Genomic DNA, 15,027 nt, shown 5'->3' on the forward strand with positions numbered 1-15,027 from the left:
TTTGTGGAAAACATACCAATAGCCCCAGACTAATTATATTCGATTTGGGGGGCTTGTTCCCTGCCTGGGGGCTATTTTTGTAAATTAAGCAATTTCATGCGGGAGCTAACATCGTGTCATTAGATTATCGCTCGGAGGAAAGTAAATTATGAGGAGATAGAGGAGTTACAAAAGTTATTTAAACTACGTACAGTGAATAATTTTATGCAAATTGCTTTTTTTCATGTGGCAAAATTCTTCATGGAAACCGATACACCCTCTAAAAATTGAACTTTTAGTACGGTCGGTGGGGAAATTCACTTTATCATCGATACGTGATTATTTGAGCAATGCTCATATGCAGATAATGAAATTTAATTGGTGGCAAAACGTTCTCAATTTCCTCACAAATTGATTCTGAAATTGTGGACTTTCCAATCTACATTTTCACACTGATAGGTGAGGATGCTATATACATTAGATCGACGATTGAATTACTCATTGTCGTATGCATATTTTTAGAGTTTGTTTTTGTAGTTTTGTGGTGAAGTTATAAAGTATATAATCCAGCATTTGTATTTTTCGAAAATTATTTCATATTTCTGTTTAAAAGAGTTAAAGGTGTCTTGGATAAAACGGCAATGGTGTATTGCACGAGATAAACTGTGTTATCATGGTCGGAATTTCAATGTATAAAAGGCGGTCTCGGCTAAAATGTAAATAGCTTTCTATTTGAACAAAATATTGTTGATGTTCGTAAAGTACAAATAAAATTTTGAATTTCCATACTAAATTATGAAACACCTCACTTAGAAGAAGAAGAAGATTGAGAAGAGGCTGAAATTAAGAAAAAAAAATCCAAAATTAAACGGAATATTTGCATTTTGCAAAGGACGAATAGTGGTATTGGAAGAAGAAGTTTGTAAGAGAAAATGGAGTAATTCGGAATCATGTTTATTTTGGAACTTTGAGATTTTCTCACTGTTTCAAATGATCAAAAAAAAAAAAGAAAACCACGGAAAACCACCAAGTACAAGATTGAGAGTATGTACTTCTTCATTGTTTTTTCCTTTTGCCATCTGAAACTGTTCTAAAATCTCCTTGTTCCAAATTCGCCACTATTCCAAATTATACCATCTCAACCTAGATTCTGTTTTTTTTTTTCTTAATGTAGGGTCTTCAAAAACCGGACAATGATATCTCTCACCGTTTCAACTCTAGCCTGATAAAAGAAGACTCTTAATTTATTTTACTCTGACCTTGTTCTATTTTTTATAATTCAAGATTTCAAAGCATTAAGTTGTCTGTCTAAATCGAAAAAACCAAAAAGAATACTTTTTTTAGTACAATGAAATTTTCTCAAAATAAGCAAACGGTCTTCCCATTCACAAGTGAAGATTGGCCAAGAGAAAATCCATTCGGAAATCTATTTCAAATTAATTTTGTACTTATCATTTCATCTGCGTTGTAGCTCAAGTATTTCCCGTTCGAATTTCGAATTATTTCGAGCATTTTGAGTGTCAAAATGTGGCTGTTTTTACTTTATGCTGGGAAAAATAAAAGCAGCAAGGTTCATTTTATTACAATTCTCTTCTTATATCATTTGGTATAACTTTTAATAGCTTCTTAGTGTGATATTTTATAAATTTTCCCCATTTTTCGAAATTGATTTAAAATTCTTCGAACATCAACGACTTTTTGTGTAGTTTTTAGTTAGAGTATCAAAGTCCATTGTGAGTGCATCTAACACTGGAAAAAATAAAAGGGTCACCGATGACCCTTTGAAAGGGTCACTGTTTTGACACCTATTTATCTCCGAAATAAACGAATAAAAACAATGAAAAAGTCATATTTGGTATTCGCTCAGATAATGTGCAGTAATAAATTTACGATAAAGCACGATTTATCGTGATAAATATGCATACAAAATTTCAAAAGATTCAAGTGAACCATTCAAAGGGTCAAATATGATCCATTTTTGTTGGAAAGGGTCAATTTGACCCTTTTATTTTTACCAGTGAATGAAGACTGACACTTTTTCAAGCTCGATGCATTTCGAAATTCGAAAATGAAATTATGTAGGCCACCTGGCAAAATTATCTTGAAATCAATACCTATGTTTTAATTTCGTTTTGGCCAAAATGTTGCTAATGTTTGAAGAATTCAAACTTAATTTCGACTTTTTATATAAATTTTCGTATAAGGTTTGAAAAATTTAAGAAAAACTAAATTAAGGTGACGTCATAAGAGTTAACCACTGATTTTTATCAGAGAATTTATAATAAGTAAAGAATACTATGAGCATCGTCGCTTCATTTTTTTTCCACAACAAAATAAAGAATGATATATGTTGACATTCGTAGCACTTTGAAATTCGAACAGTAAATACTTTCGAAACCGATCTTCAAATTGTTTTTTTTTTTTCAATTTGTCGCTGATATTCGAACATTCAAAACCAAAGTTATTAAAAAATTTTTGAAATACCCCATTAAAAAGTGTTTAGAGAAGTTGCTTAATTAATTAATGGTGAATTTACTGAAACAGAATATTATGAACATCGTTGTTTTTTATGTTGGCCAAAATCTTGAGCGCCAAGATTCGGAAAAGCTAAAATACTGAAGAGATAAGAGACAAAAACCCGAATGGGTCGAAATTACGAATAGACAAAATCCAAAATGGGGTATAATTCCAAATAGTCAAAGTCTCAAAAAGCCGAAAATACAGAAAAATCAAAATTCAGAAAGCCAAAATCCCAAAAAGCCCTTAAATATCGAATTGTCAAAATTTTGAAGAGGCCAAAATCCCGATCTGCCAAAATCACAAAAGGGTTGAAATCTGGAAAAGCCGAAATCTCGAAAGGGCCAAAATCCTGAAAGCCAAAATCCCGAATAGCCAATACCCCGAATAAGCCAAAATCTTAAAAGGACCAAAATCTCGAAGAGCCAAAATCCCAAAAAAGTCAAAATCTTGAAAAGCCGAAATCTTAAAAGGGCCAAAATCCTGAAAGTCAAAATCCGAAAGACAAAATCACGAATATACAAAATCCTGAATAAGCCAAATTTTCTTCTTCTTCTACTTCTTCTTCTACTACTTTAATTAGGCAAATGCCTGTTTTTCACACAGTAGGGCTATGGATTATTTATCGTCATTGAGTGTTTGAAACCAAAATCCTAAAAAGGCTAAAATTCTGTACAGCCAAAATCACAAAAAGTCGAAATCTAGAAAAGCCAAAATCCTGAATGGTTAGTATCCTGAAATTTACGAAATTATATGAAGGGTAATGTGTGAAATAATTTCTCAAAACAGAAAATTTCCATTTGTCTTCAAGCAAGAACGGGTGCAATCGTGAGAGTAGGGGAGACCGGGGAGGTTTGGGACACTTTTTCATGTTTTGACTTTGAGACACTATTCCAAAAAACCACGATAGTGTATTACAATTTTATGCCGTCTATAGGATACTTATGGGTATTGACTTTATAAAAAGTACTCGATAGAACTTGGAAAACTGCTGAGTTGTCTTAGAGAAGATAAAACATTTTACTTGACACTTTGTCCCAAACCTCCCCGATGTGAGGCAGTATGGGACGCAAAAGGGGATGTTTGGAACGCGTTTTTTCTCGCATAATTTGTATTACTGGAACACGTTAATTAATTTTAAATACCAGATTAAAAATATTTCTGATAGAAATAAAAATGTTTCATCTTTTATTTCACACTTAGAAATTATTATTAATTTTATTTGTACAGTAGAGTCATTTATTGTCAATCAATTATTTAAAGTATTTTCTTCTTATTTTCCATCTACCTTTCTTTTCTTTTTTTTATTCTAAATATTGCAATCATGATTATCAAATTCCTCAGGCGAGTAGATTTTCTTGCAACTCTTAGTTTTGAACTCATTAACGGATTCCTGTTTGATTTTACGACAACTGAATTGTACCTGTTTTCTCATTATTTCTCTGAATTAGCTCTCGCCTTGCCTTTTCTGGAGAACTTGTTCGAGAAATTTTCGAAAAAAAAATAGTTTTTAACTAGATTGGGCAAAGATCGAATATCCTCTGAGAAGGAATTATTGATTCCCAAGACAATGATGGTTTAATTATCTCTGTAGTTAGAGAAATCTGTTCCACTGGTAAACTTTGCACAAGAGGGAGATTTCCAGTAGAAACTGGGCTTTACTCTTCATTTTGACAATAAACAATTGCATATTACCTACAATCTTGTCGAAAATCAACGTCCCATTCATCCCCTTTCAGGTGTCCTAAACATCCCCGCGGGTAGTTTGGGTATTTAAAACCTTTAAGTAAAAAACAAGAGCGTATAATCTCTGAAACTTTTATAAAAATATGTTCCCAGATTACACTGCTACCTAATGAGATAAAAAAGTTTTGAATATATATCGCTGACATAAAATACAAAGAGGAAAACGGAGACGTCAAAATATACGATTTTTATCATTTTTTTAAAAAATGTTCATAGAATTAAAACAATAAAACTGAGGATATCCATTCTTTTTGTCAAAATACATCTTAATATTGCCTACGATACAGTAATGGTTAAATCCCATTTATTTCAAAAATTAATTGAAAAAATCGTCTTGTCCCACACTACCCCTGTCCCAAACCTCCCCGGTCTCCCCTACTTATGACACTTTTAAGATTTCGAAATTTTGGCTTTTCGGAATTTTTACTCATTGAGGATTTTGGCTTTTCGAGATTTTGGAGTCCGGTATTTTAGCTATTGCGACTTTATCTTTTTGGATTTTGACCAGGATCCATTGTTTTGATTCTTCGTACAACAAAGTGAGATTTGACACTTCGAAATTCGAACAAGAAAATTTATAACTTACTTTTCGGATTTAACAAAGATTCAAAAAGAATTTTTAAGTTCCTGAAGAAATTACAACTGTGTCCAGCCTGATAATATTTTAAATGAAAACAAACAAATTAACTAAAATAGATTAAAAATATGATTCGAAATAATTTCGCCCTCCGGAAAAGCTGTTAAAATGATCATACGACACTGAGTAATGCAACCGACAAAATGTTATGCTCCAAAAAATAGAATAAGGGAGGGGTATGCTGTTGGTTGACTAAAAATTGAAATTTCTCCCTCCCTCTCTAAAGATTCTAATTTAACCCCAATTCTAAATTTTGAAGATGAGGGGATTAAAATTCTCTATGATTTGTGTCATGGGTGATTAATGATTTTGCTCAAGAGTGCAAAATAGCCTTTCATGAGTGAAATCCCGCACCATTATTAATAGAAAAGCTCACCCTTGACAAAACACAACCCCCTTTTTGGGCCAAAAACAATAGTGTGCGGGATCTCGAGGGTTTGTGGCATGGACTTTGAAATTGGACCATTTCAAATGATTTTAATTAAATATTTTCATGAGCACAATTACACTTGTCATGGGGGCTTTTTTGAAAGGTGAAAAAGAGGGTGGAAATTATTTGATCAAATAAATATTTTTCAAAACTCTCCCCTACAGATGAAGTTGAAAAAAAAAACCATTAAAATGACGATGATGGAAAATGTGTTTTGTTGGCTGAAAAGTTTCCCTTTTTTGGTGCAAAAGAAAAGAAAAACGTGAGCTAAATCCTTCTTTCCACTTTTCTTTTGCGACATGAATCCTTCTTGTTCTTGTATTTGTTTCATCATTTTTCATGAGCCGAGGGAAAGTCTCACTTTCTCGCGGCATTAAATTGTCGTACACACGCTTTTCCGAGTTACGATGGCATCCTCAAATGCGGAAAAAACATGGTGTAGGATGAGTGTGAAACATAAAATATATGAGAGTGATTATTTGGGGTTTATAGAAGTCGATGGTGAAGACATTTCGGGGGTTTGAGGTTCACTGTGAGAGAGAAATTTTGGTATTTTTATAAAGAAGGGTACATTTTTAGATATTTATAAGAGGTTAAAATTTAAAAAAAATATATATCAAAAAATTAAAGAAAATGGTTTTGAGAGGTATAAATGAGGTTGTGCGAAAACAGAAAATAGTGTCTAAATCCTTTTTTAATAGGGGGGGGGGTCCATGAAATTCGGATGATGATATCTCTAATCGTTTACAAAATTTTTTGATTATGTGTGTTCGAACAATAACAAATTTCATTTCGATTTCGATTTCGGTTTTTTTTCTAATTTTTTGGGCTAATACTTTTAGGCATATAAAAATAGGGGAAAATGCCCATGCTTTACACGGTTCCAAACTTTACAATGACCAAATTTTTCCTATGTTTTTCAATAAATATGACTCATTGCATCCATATTTTCAAAACTAGGGGAAAGTGTCTTGTTTTTAAAATATATTGCGGAGTCGTATTTATTCAGAAACATAGGACAAATTTAGTCATTGTAAAGCTTGTGACTGTTCAAAGCATGAACACTTTCCCCTATAACATTGAACAATATTTGCAGAAATTTTCATAAAAAAAAAAATTAAAAATTCAGCTTCTGGGATATGATTTTCGCAAACCTTTTTTGAAAAAAAACTTACTTTTCGATGGACAAAATTTCTCGGAGTAGGTTCATCTGAAAGCCAAAAACCAAACGTTTCCTGTTAACCTGGTGAGTTAAACTAGTTCTTGAACGAAGGATTATTAAAAAAAAATAAAATAAATTTGAAAATATGGGAAAATTTTATACAAAAAATACAATTTTTGTCGTATTTTAAACCACATTTCGTTTTGTAGAATAAGTTGTGATTAAGTAAATATAAAACCCTTTATTCAAGGACTAGTTTAACTTATCAGCTAGCAGGAAGTACTTAGTTTTTGGATTTTAGATGAACCTATTTTGAAAAATCTTTGCCATCGGAAAGTTAGTTAAAAAAGTTTCAAAAATCAGGCCTCAATGGCGAAATATAAATTTTTTTTTAGTAAATATAGGTTAAATGTAGTATATTTATATGCTTAGGAGTTTGCATTAAATAAGTTCTTTATTATTCTGAAAATAGGGCAAAGCGTCACAGTTTGCGAAGTTCTAGAACTCATGAAAAAGAACTCTCCATCTATTGTCTTTTCGCATGCTTTTTGGTTGCATTCCGGTTCACTACCGATTAAGTTGATTCATACATTAAAAAAAGACCATTCCGACTAAAAAATATTGCTTAAGAAAAGCTAATTTTAAAATATCTTAGCATGAATAACAAGCATACTGACAAATAAAAAAGTAAATCCGAGAAAGGTTTATCATTTACGTATACATTACCTATTAAGTCTTATGCAGCCGGGTTCGAAATTTCAAGATTAAAAAAAGGGGTAGCAAAGCGTCCCAGACTTTGAGAAATGCTCGAACTCGTGACTCAGATTCTATATACCTCAGAAGTACTTTCGCATCACTTACCTACTTACTTATCGGTTCTCAACCGATTTGAACCGATTAATATATCATTCAAAAGTACCCCCTAAATTGTTTCAAAAGAATCGATTTTCGGATAAAAATTAGTTATCGGCTATGAACCGGATCATTACCGGTTCAGAACCGATTGGAACTGGTTCAGTTTTATAGGAAATTCCAAAACCTTTCCAACGAGCCCAAACATGGCCCCATTCGTTTGATGAATGCGCTCTCTAGTGTATTTTTAACTTTTGACCTTGAAAAACCGATATTAGGAATGATTCAACGGGATTTTCGTATATGAACGAAATGTCCGCCTAGGTAATCTCTAAAACATATCCAAAAATGAAAAAAATCGCACTACGCGTTTTCGAGAAATGAAGGGAAGGGGAAGGGGGGGAATGAGGGACATGTTAACGATCATTGGGTCGACTTATGGGGGGTCCCCCGAAGGTCCCAAGTCCCTATCTCTAACTGGACTCTATCCGGATGGACAGACGGACAAACAGCGTGACGACATTTCTCAGAAATCGTCTGAAACATGAAGATTTGTTGACAAAAGTGGTCTCCGGGGGGGGGGGGGTGGAAGGTGAAAATTGGGGGAGGGGTGAAAAAATCGAGGGATTATATACACTGCTCTCTTCGGGGAGTTCGAGCAGTAAAATCCAAATTTAACTATATGAGTTGGAAACTAGATCTTCCAAGTTGGTGAAACAGGTAAAATCTTTGAATTTCGATAATCCGTTTTCGAAATTGTTTTCGAATTTAGGTGTCCAAAGCCAAAGACGAAATATTTGCCTTGACTACATCTAAAACATCAACGGTTCCATTCCATACTATTCTATCTCAGTATGACAATTTTTCAGGAGAGCCATTTGAAGTTAGCGATTTTTTGTGCTGTCAGTGTAATTTTTTCGAAAAAGTTAAACTACTCTTAACCAAATTTTCACCAGCTGTAGATTTCGGTCTTAGGAGCAATATATCTCTCGGAGTTATAAAAGGCGAAGTCGACTTAAAATAATATGGAATGGAGCCGTCGACATATTCGAAAATGAAAGAAATCGTAAGAGCCCTTTTCGAAATAAACCTAAAAAACATTTGTTTTGAAGAGGGGTGCGGAGAAAAGAAAAAAAAACTGTGCTAGATAATTGTGAGAATCAGAACTAGTAATTCCCAACTTCACAAATATCATCCACGTATAGAGACAGGAAAGATTTCCTCTCTTCACCCAGGCTTGAACTAGGGCCCTTTCTCTGTCTAAACGAATGCTCTACCAACTGAGCTACTGGGGCACTGGCTCTGATTGTCTTTGCCACTGATCTCAACCAATTGCCATGTGTACTTCAACTCGTTTTAGACTCTCTACCTAGATAATGTTGACTTATGGGGGGGGGGGTCGTCGTAGACCGAAAATCGTTATCTCTTACCGTTTAGTTTCTAGTAGTGTCATAAATAGAAAAAAAAGTGTATTATCTAACTGCTCTCTCTTTGAGTTCAAGCAGTAAGAATTAGAGAAAATATTTGTTTTTTAGTTTTCTTGACCCATGTAATCCCTTAAGAAAGAGCTCTAAGTAAGAATTAGCAATCTAAGCATGGTAGTTATCAAGGAAGTCTTCGGTTAGTTGTTCTTCTTCCAGTCATATGACTTACAAACGTCTCAAATATGACTAAGTAAAATACGTCAGACTTACTAAAAATTTACTTCGTGACGACTACTTTTTTTATTGGTCCGGTTATAAACGATTTATTATCCCATGAATAATTTTGAACAATTCAAACAATTTTGTTCTTTAAGATAATTAATGCGCAAAGAGTTTCAAGTTCGAGTATTTTGCAAAGTAAACATACATACTTCACCCCCTTCAGCCATTTCCCTTGTAATGTTCTCCAATTTCGCTCAGTGTTAAGCTGAAAGAGTGTGAAAGAATTTCCTCACAGTGAATAAATTTTATATCCCCAAGAAAACTTGATAAGCTCTCAAGAGCCATTTGAAGGAGCTTTTTAAATCGTCAGGAGGATCTTGTGAAAATGATGCTAAATAATAGCAATTCAATGGCGAACTCAAATGTTAAGTTCCCAAGCCATTTATGCATTAATTCAGCATTAAAATTCAATGGGTTTTGTATATTCCTTGCACCATACCCAAATGGCGTGAATTGGACTCTAAAATATGAAAATTCTCCTGCAATTTTCCAAGTTTGGGAAGAACAAAGAGTCAATTTTGGTTGTCTTGAGGGATGGAAATTAGAATTTATGATTTTCAACAGAACCCTTTTTCTTTTCACCCAACAATTGTCTTGAGAAAAAGAGTTTCATCATCACTGAAAAATTCATCCTGAGTCCATTACAATGAATTATGAATTGCAGGAAAAACAGCACAAAATCATAATTTAATACCTGTGAGATTAATTTGAGGCAATTAATTTGCATTAATGGGATTTTTTGGGAGGGTTCGGGGGGAAAATTATACTTTATTCTTTGGAGTCTTTTCTAGGTTTTTTTTCTTGATGATCCCCTTGAGAATGTCGCTTTTTTTGCTAAGGTTTTTGGGTGTGAAAAAATGACGTTCATTTGCAAATGGGTGTCTCAATGTGAGGAAAAAAGCTTAAATCTTCATTTAAATTTCTTAATTGAGTTTCCACCCATTATATCCTTGAAGCAGGAAAAGTTTGTTTAATTTCTCCTGGCAAAAGGGTTGCAATATTAATTAGAATTAACCCCTTAATGGTTGTTTCTGCAGTAATGATACGTTCTTATTCTTTTTTTTTTCTTATTCTGTGGGTTCTGTTAAGAAATAACAGTCAATTATTGATGGGGATTTACCATAAAAAAGGGGCAATTGGGAGTCTCCTGGAGAGGATTCATTTAGGGAATAGTGAGGAGGAATAAATAATACAAAATGGCATTTTGCGAATGGTTAAATCTAGCTGGATTTCGCGTGATGCTGTTCTGATTATATTGTTATTTTATTTGCATATTTATGGATGAATGAATATGCGTATTATATGCATAACATTATTGTTTTCATTTATGGCTGTAGACATGCAAAATATCACAGGGATTAACCAATCAAGAGAGAAATGATTATTTTGGCAGGAAAGGATAGGAGAGGGAGGGGCAGGATTCTCTTTTGGTTGAGGCCACAAATGCACATTAATTTTATCTCATTCATTAGTGTCATTTGCTGGTACAATAATGTTAATATTGTTATAGAGCTCATACTACTCTCTTTTTCATTCTCAGCATACAAAGGGGGGTTGGGGTGGGGCAGGACGCAATGTGTGGGCAATTGGTGAAATAATTAATTTTTTAATCGATTAGTGTCAATATGAGAGAGTGATAAATACGATGATTGTTCCATGCTTTTCTATATTCATTTTACACACGATGTTTGGTCCCAGAGTGTATGAAGGCATTTGGATCATTAATTTAATGTGTCATTGTCAATATTATCAATGATAATTGTTCAATGTTGGTATGTGCTTTCAGTGAAAATCATCCAGAACTGCCATTTCGATAGTGGGTATCATTTAGCGAAAGCCCTCGAGCCTTTTATGATTTATCCAAAAGGGATATTCAAAGCTAAATTGGAATGGGATCCGGTAAGGGTTTGTTTCCTAATTCATTTGACTTTAAACATTTAGTATCGGATTGTTTATTTATTGAAACAATTTTATGAATTATTTAGAAATTTAGTGAGCTTTGACAATATTTTACATTCGATCTTGAAACTGTAAACCCTAGTTCGGGTTAAAACTCTTTTTAAGCCCGGTTTTAGACAATGTAAAGTTCCAACATTACATACCTTTAAGTATAGAGATGTGGGGAAAAATGTGACAACATAGCAAAAGTAAATATTAGAATTTTTACCATTAAATGCCATAAACTTTAAATATCCAAAGTTTTCAAGGAGTTCGAATGAGAGGAATATGAAAAATAATTTTGTCACATTTTGCCCCAGGTACCCCCGCTTATTTTCTACTTTTGTTTTGGTTCAAGTCAAGATCTATTGGAACCTTATGTCAGACAAAAGAACACCTGCAGACTTTTTCTTATTCATTGATACATTTTCAAATGCTTAATTCTATCGGGGTCGTAGGCATAGTACACCCAGGTTAATACCCCACGCTTGTCGATCCTCCGCCACTTTAGGTAGATGTTCAAGTGCCGTTATCGTTGTGGTAGGTTTGCCAAATCTACAGTCTCTGGAGTTTCGTTCGACGCTTTAGTGTCCTCCGCCCCAAAGGACCAGTGTTGTCAATTGTCTTACGGAGTTCGTTTCTGGTATAATTCAATCTTCAACTCGATCCCTCAGAATATAATCGGGGCTACTCGATTTTTTTTGCAAAAATCGTTTTTTTCGCTTTTCGGGTACTCCTTGACACCTGTGAATATTATACCTGAAAATAAATTATTCCCAAAGTTATAGCGCTTTTTCTAAAAAAAAGCAAAATCACACTCATTTTTCAATTTAGTCAGGATAAGAGCCGCATAACTCGACCGCGTGACGTCATCATCATTTTGCTTGTCAAAAGTATCCCGGCTGATTTCACGACAATAGATAAACTATTATATGTTACAACTCGGAAAATATTGTAATAGTTATTAAAATACACATTATTTTGTGAAAATTTTATAGAATTAAGATAGCTATTATCGAATCCTTTCGTTTGATGTACAATATTAGAAAAGTAGAGTTAAATTAATTAATTTATTAACAAATGCAAATCTCAGCTTTAAATCGCTCTCCTGTAAAGTTGGCCATTTGCGAGTTGTCCGGTTTATATTCTGAGGGATCGAACTGAAGCTCTTTATTATGCTTTTTTGTAAGCAGAATTCTGTAAAACAGGGTACAAGCCTGAGGTCACAGACTTCCTTACCCATGAGACACAGGTTTTGGCGTGGTCCACACACACACACCTTGCTATTTTACCACTAATAGGAAAGTCCTCCAACTTGAAATCGAGTTGATCAATGAAACTTGGTATATCTCCTAATGAGGACCCAATGAATTCATTGGTGATAGTCCTAGATTTTAGAGATTATTTGTTCACCTTGTATGATACCTTGTATTACGTCCGCTCATTAAAGATTTACTTTAAATGCTAGAATTAAAGAAAAACTTACGAAAAGCATGTGATCTCCGGAATGCAAACTCACCTGCATTTACGGTTGAAAGTAATTTGAATTCAAGCTTTCAGACCATTCTTTTACCATCCTAGCACTCTACTTTAAATTATTTAAGTTTTTAAAATTAACTTATTATGTGCAAGTAAACATATATAGTCAAGTGTGCTAATCCAGGCGCTTCGTTAACTGGATCGTTTATGACTAATCCACTTAAAATAATATTTTTATTTTTATTTCCGTAATATAGTCACTACAGTAACATAATATAACTATTCATGTTTGAGAAAAAGCAAAAATAATATTTTTATCCATTAAATAAGTAAGTGTAATCGACTCATTTCAATCGACTTAGCGGATTTTTCCAACACGTGATACAACAGTAGCAATATAACATGATTACATTGTAACAAATATTCCGACACGATTAATAATAATCATTTCAATCTTGTGCGAGCTGGGTTCTTGACTAAAAATTTTCTAAAAGTGATATTTTCGCTAATGACAGCTGGTTGATTGAAAACATTTATTGTTTTTCTCCTTGTGAAAAAAGTATTTTAAATCCAAAGGTTTAATTTTTAATTAAAAGTGAATTATCGAAAAAGCGATCTACTTAGTGCATAGTGCATGCTGACTTATTTCAGTATTATCATTATTTTATAAATTTTCTTTAATATTTTTTTATATTATGTTTCAAAATGAAACAATGAATAATTTTATGGCTTTAGAAGAAGTAGAAAAGAATTTCATCAGTCCAAAAACAAGCGTTTAAGTAGCACTCTTCGGAAAATGATCCAGTTACCCCACCTTACTATATTATTTTTATTTATGAGATTTAAATAAACCTAGAAAACATTAGGGGAAACTGGGACACCACCAAACACTAATTTTTATTTCTAAACCACTTGGACTATCTCGACCATTCCTTCAGTAGACAAGTATTCCTATAGTGCCAATACATTCCTATCGGTCTTATCCTCTGATATCCAATATCCGATTAAAAAATCGCAGTGTTTGGTGGTACCCCGTGTTTGGTGATGCCCCAGTTTCCCCTATTATAAAACTATAATTTAGATTCAGGCCTTATTTCAAGCCTTACTTTTACTTAAGCATTACATGAAGCATCCGTATAAATCAAGCTTTCCTATTCTATTCCTTCTCAAGAGCCTATTCCGAGAACCCCGAGAACTATCACAAAACTACGGACTTGACAACAACTCCCTGTACAGACTATACCTTTGGGATCTTCTACTCTCGTATAAGAAGAATCCAAAGAACAAAATATCCGATTTTATAAGCCCTATCCCAGCCCCATTCATTTGTTCACATTCAGTTTCTTAACCAAGTTACTTCAGATTTTAAATTTTATGTGAAGCTTTATTACAGTTCAAACTCAGATATCTTAATATTTTCGAGTATATAACTAGTTTTTAATTCAATTCTAATATCCAGTCTAGTCCTAACCTCTTTGTAATGCCGTAGACACGTCGAGAGACAGCTTATGCACTAGACATACTTACGACTTAAACCGGGAGACGACTTAGTGGAAAATTATGGAAATGTAGTTTGACCATTATTTCTAATATAATTTAATTACACTAAGCCGCCTCTCGGCTAATCCTCAGGTCCGTCAAGGCCCTTAGTCAGAAACTGATGGGAATGTTGTCTAATCAATATTTTGAATATAATTTCGTTAACCTGTCACTCGGCTTAAGCCGTAGGTCTCTCAAAACCCTAAATCAGCCATGCATAAACCCTTCGTCTCACCAAATTCTAATCAATTCTAATAGAGTTTGATTTTGGATTTGGAAAATACTCCTATTCCTTTCAATTTGTTTTCCAGACCCTATCTAAAACCTGCTTTAAACAGTCATTACAACTCTAATTTTCTAATTATCCCGATTCATAATTTCTAAATCCAGCGTAAGCCCTGTATTCAATTGGTTTCACGTAAAAGTACAAATGTCGTAGAGATATTCCATTCCGATACAATTCTTCCATCAGGACATCTCGTCCTAGACCCATAAAAAGAGCAACCGTCGGGAAAGTTGGATGAGAAATCCTGACTGGATGTGAGAAAGTAAATAATGGCTCTGAGAATGGCAATTTTGGGTGCAATGAAACAAGATGATGAACGTGTAAATCCTGATGGAACCCCCCTCTTGAAAAATCCCATCGTTTTTGGGGGGGCGAAGAACTGTGGGAGAAAAATAAGCGAGTGGAAAAATATAAACCTACCTCAACATTCCGAAGGGCATTTAGGGAGATGGAGAAGCGGAAAAGACGACGACGTCTGCAAATTCCCTTCCACCAGGCGTCCCCACATCGATGGCACACGCTTTCTCGAGGGTGATCCTGAAGGCAGGAGGAGGATGAAAAAAAAAGAGAAAATAAAGTGGGCGATAAAGTTGCTCTAAACGTACATTTCATAAACTCCTTGAGTGAGAGGACTTGCTTATTTTTCAGAGATTTCCTTCCATATATACCACAGATTTTCCCTCCAAGTGTCTTCCATGGGGTGGAAATAAGTGGCACATTGAGCTGTGAAAATTTCCTGAGACCAACTGGGTATTG

General features: G+C 34.0%; 1 long non-coding RNA gene across 1 annotated transcript in view; it reads left to right on the forward strand.

Annotated features, from left to right (window-relative positions):
* Nucleotides 1-15,027, forward strand: part of LOC129807897 (uncharacterized) — a 108,863-nt gene that overhangs the window by 9,177 nt on the left and 84,659 nt on the right. The window lies entirely within an intron of this gene.

This window comes from Phlebotomus papatasi, chromosome 3, assembly GCF_024763615.1.
Source record: "Phlebotomus papatasi isolate M1 chromosome 3, Ppap_2.1, whole genome shotgun sequence".
Taxonomy (NCBI): Eukaryota; Metazoa; Arthropoda; class Insecta; order Diptera; family Psychodidae; genus Phlebotomus; species Phlebotomus papatasi.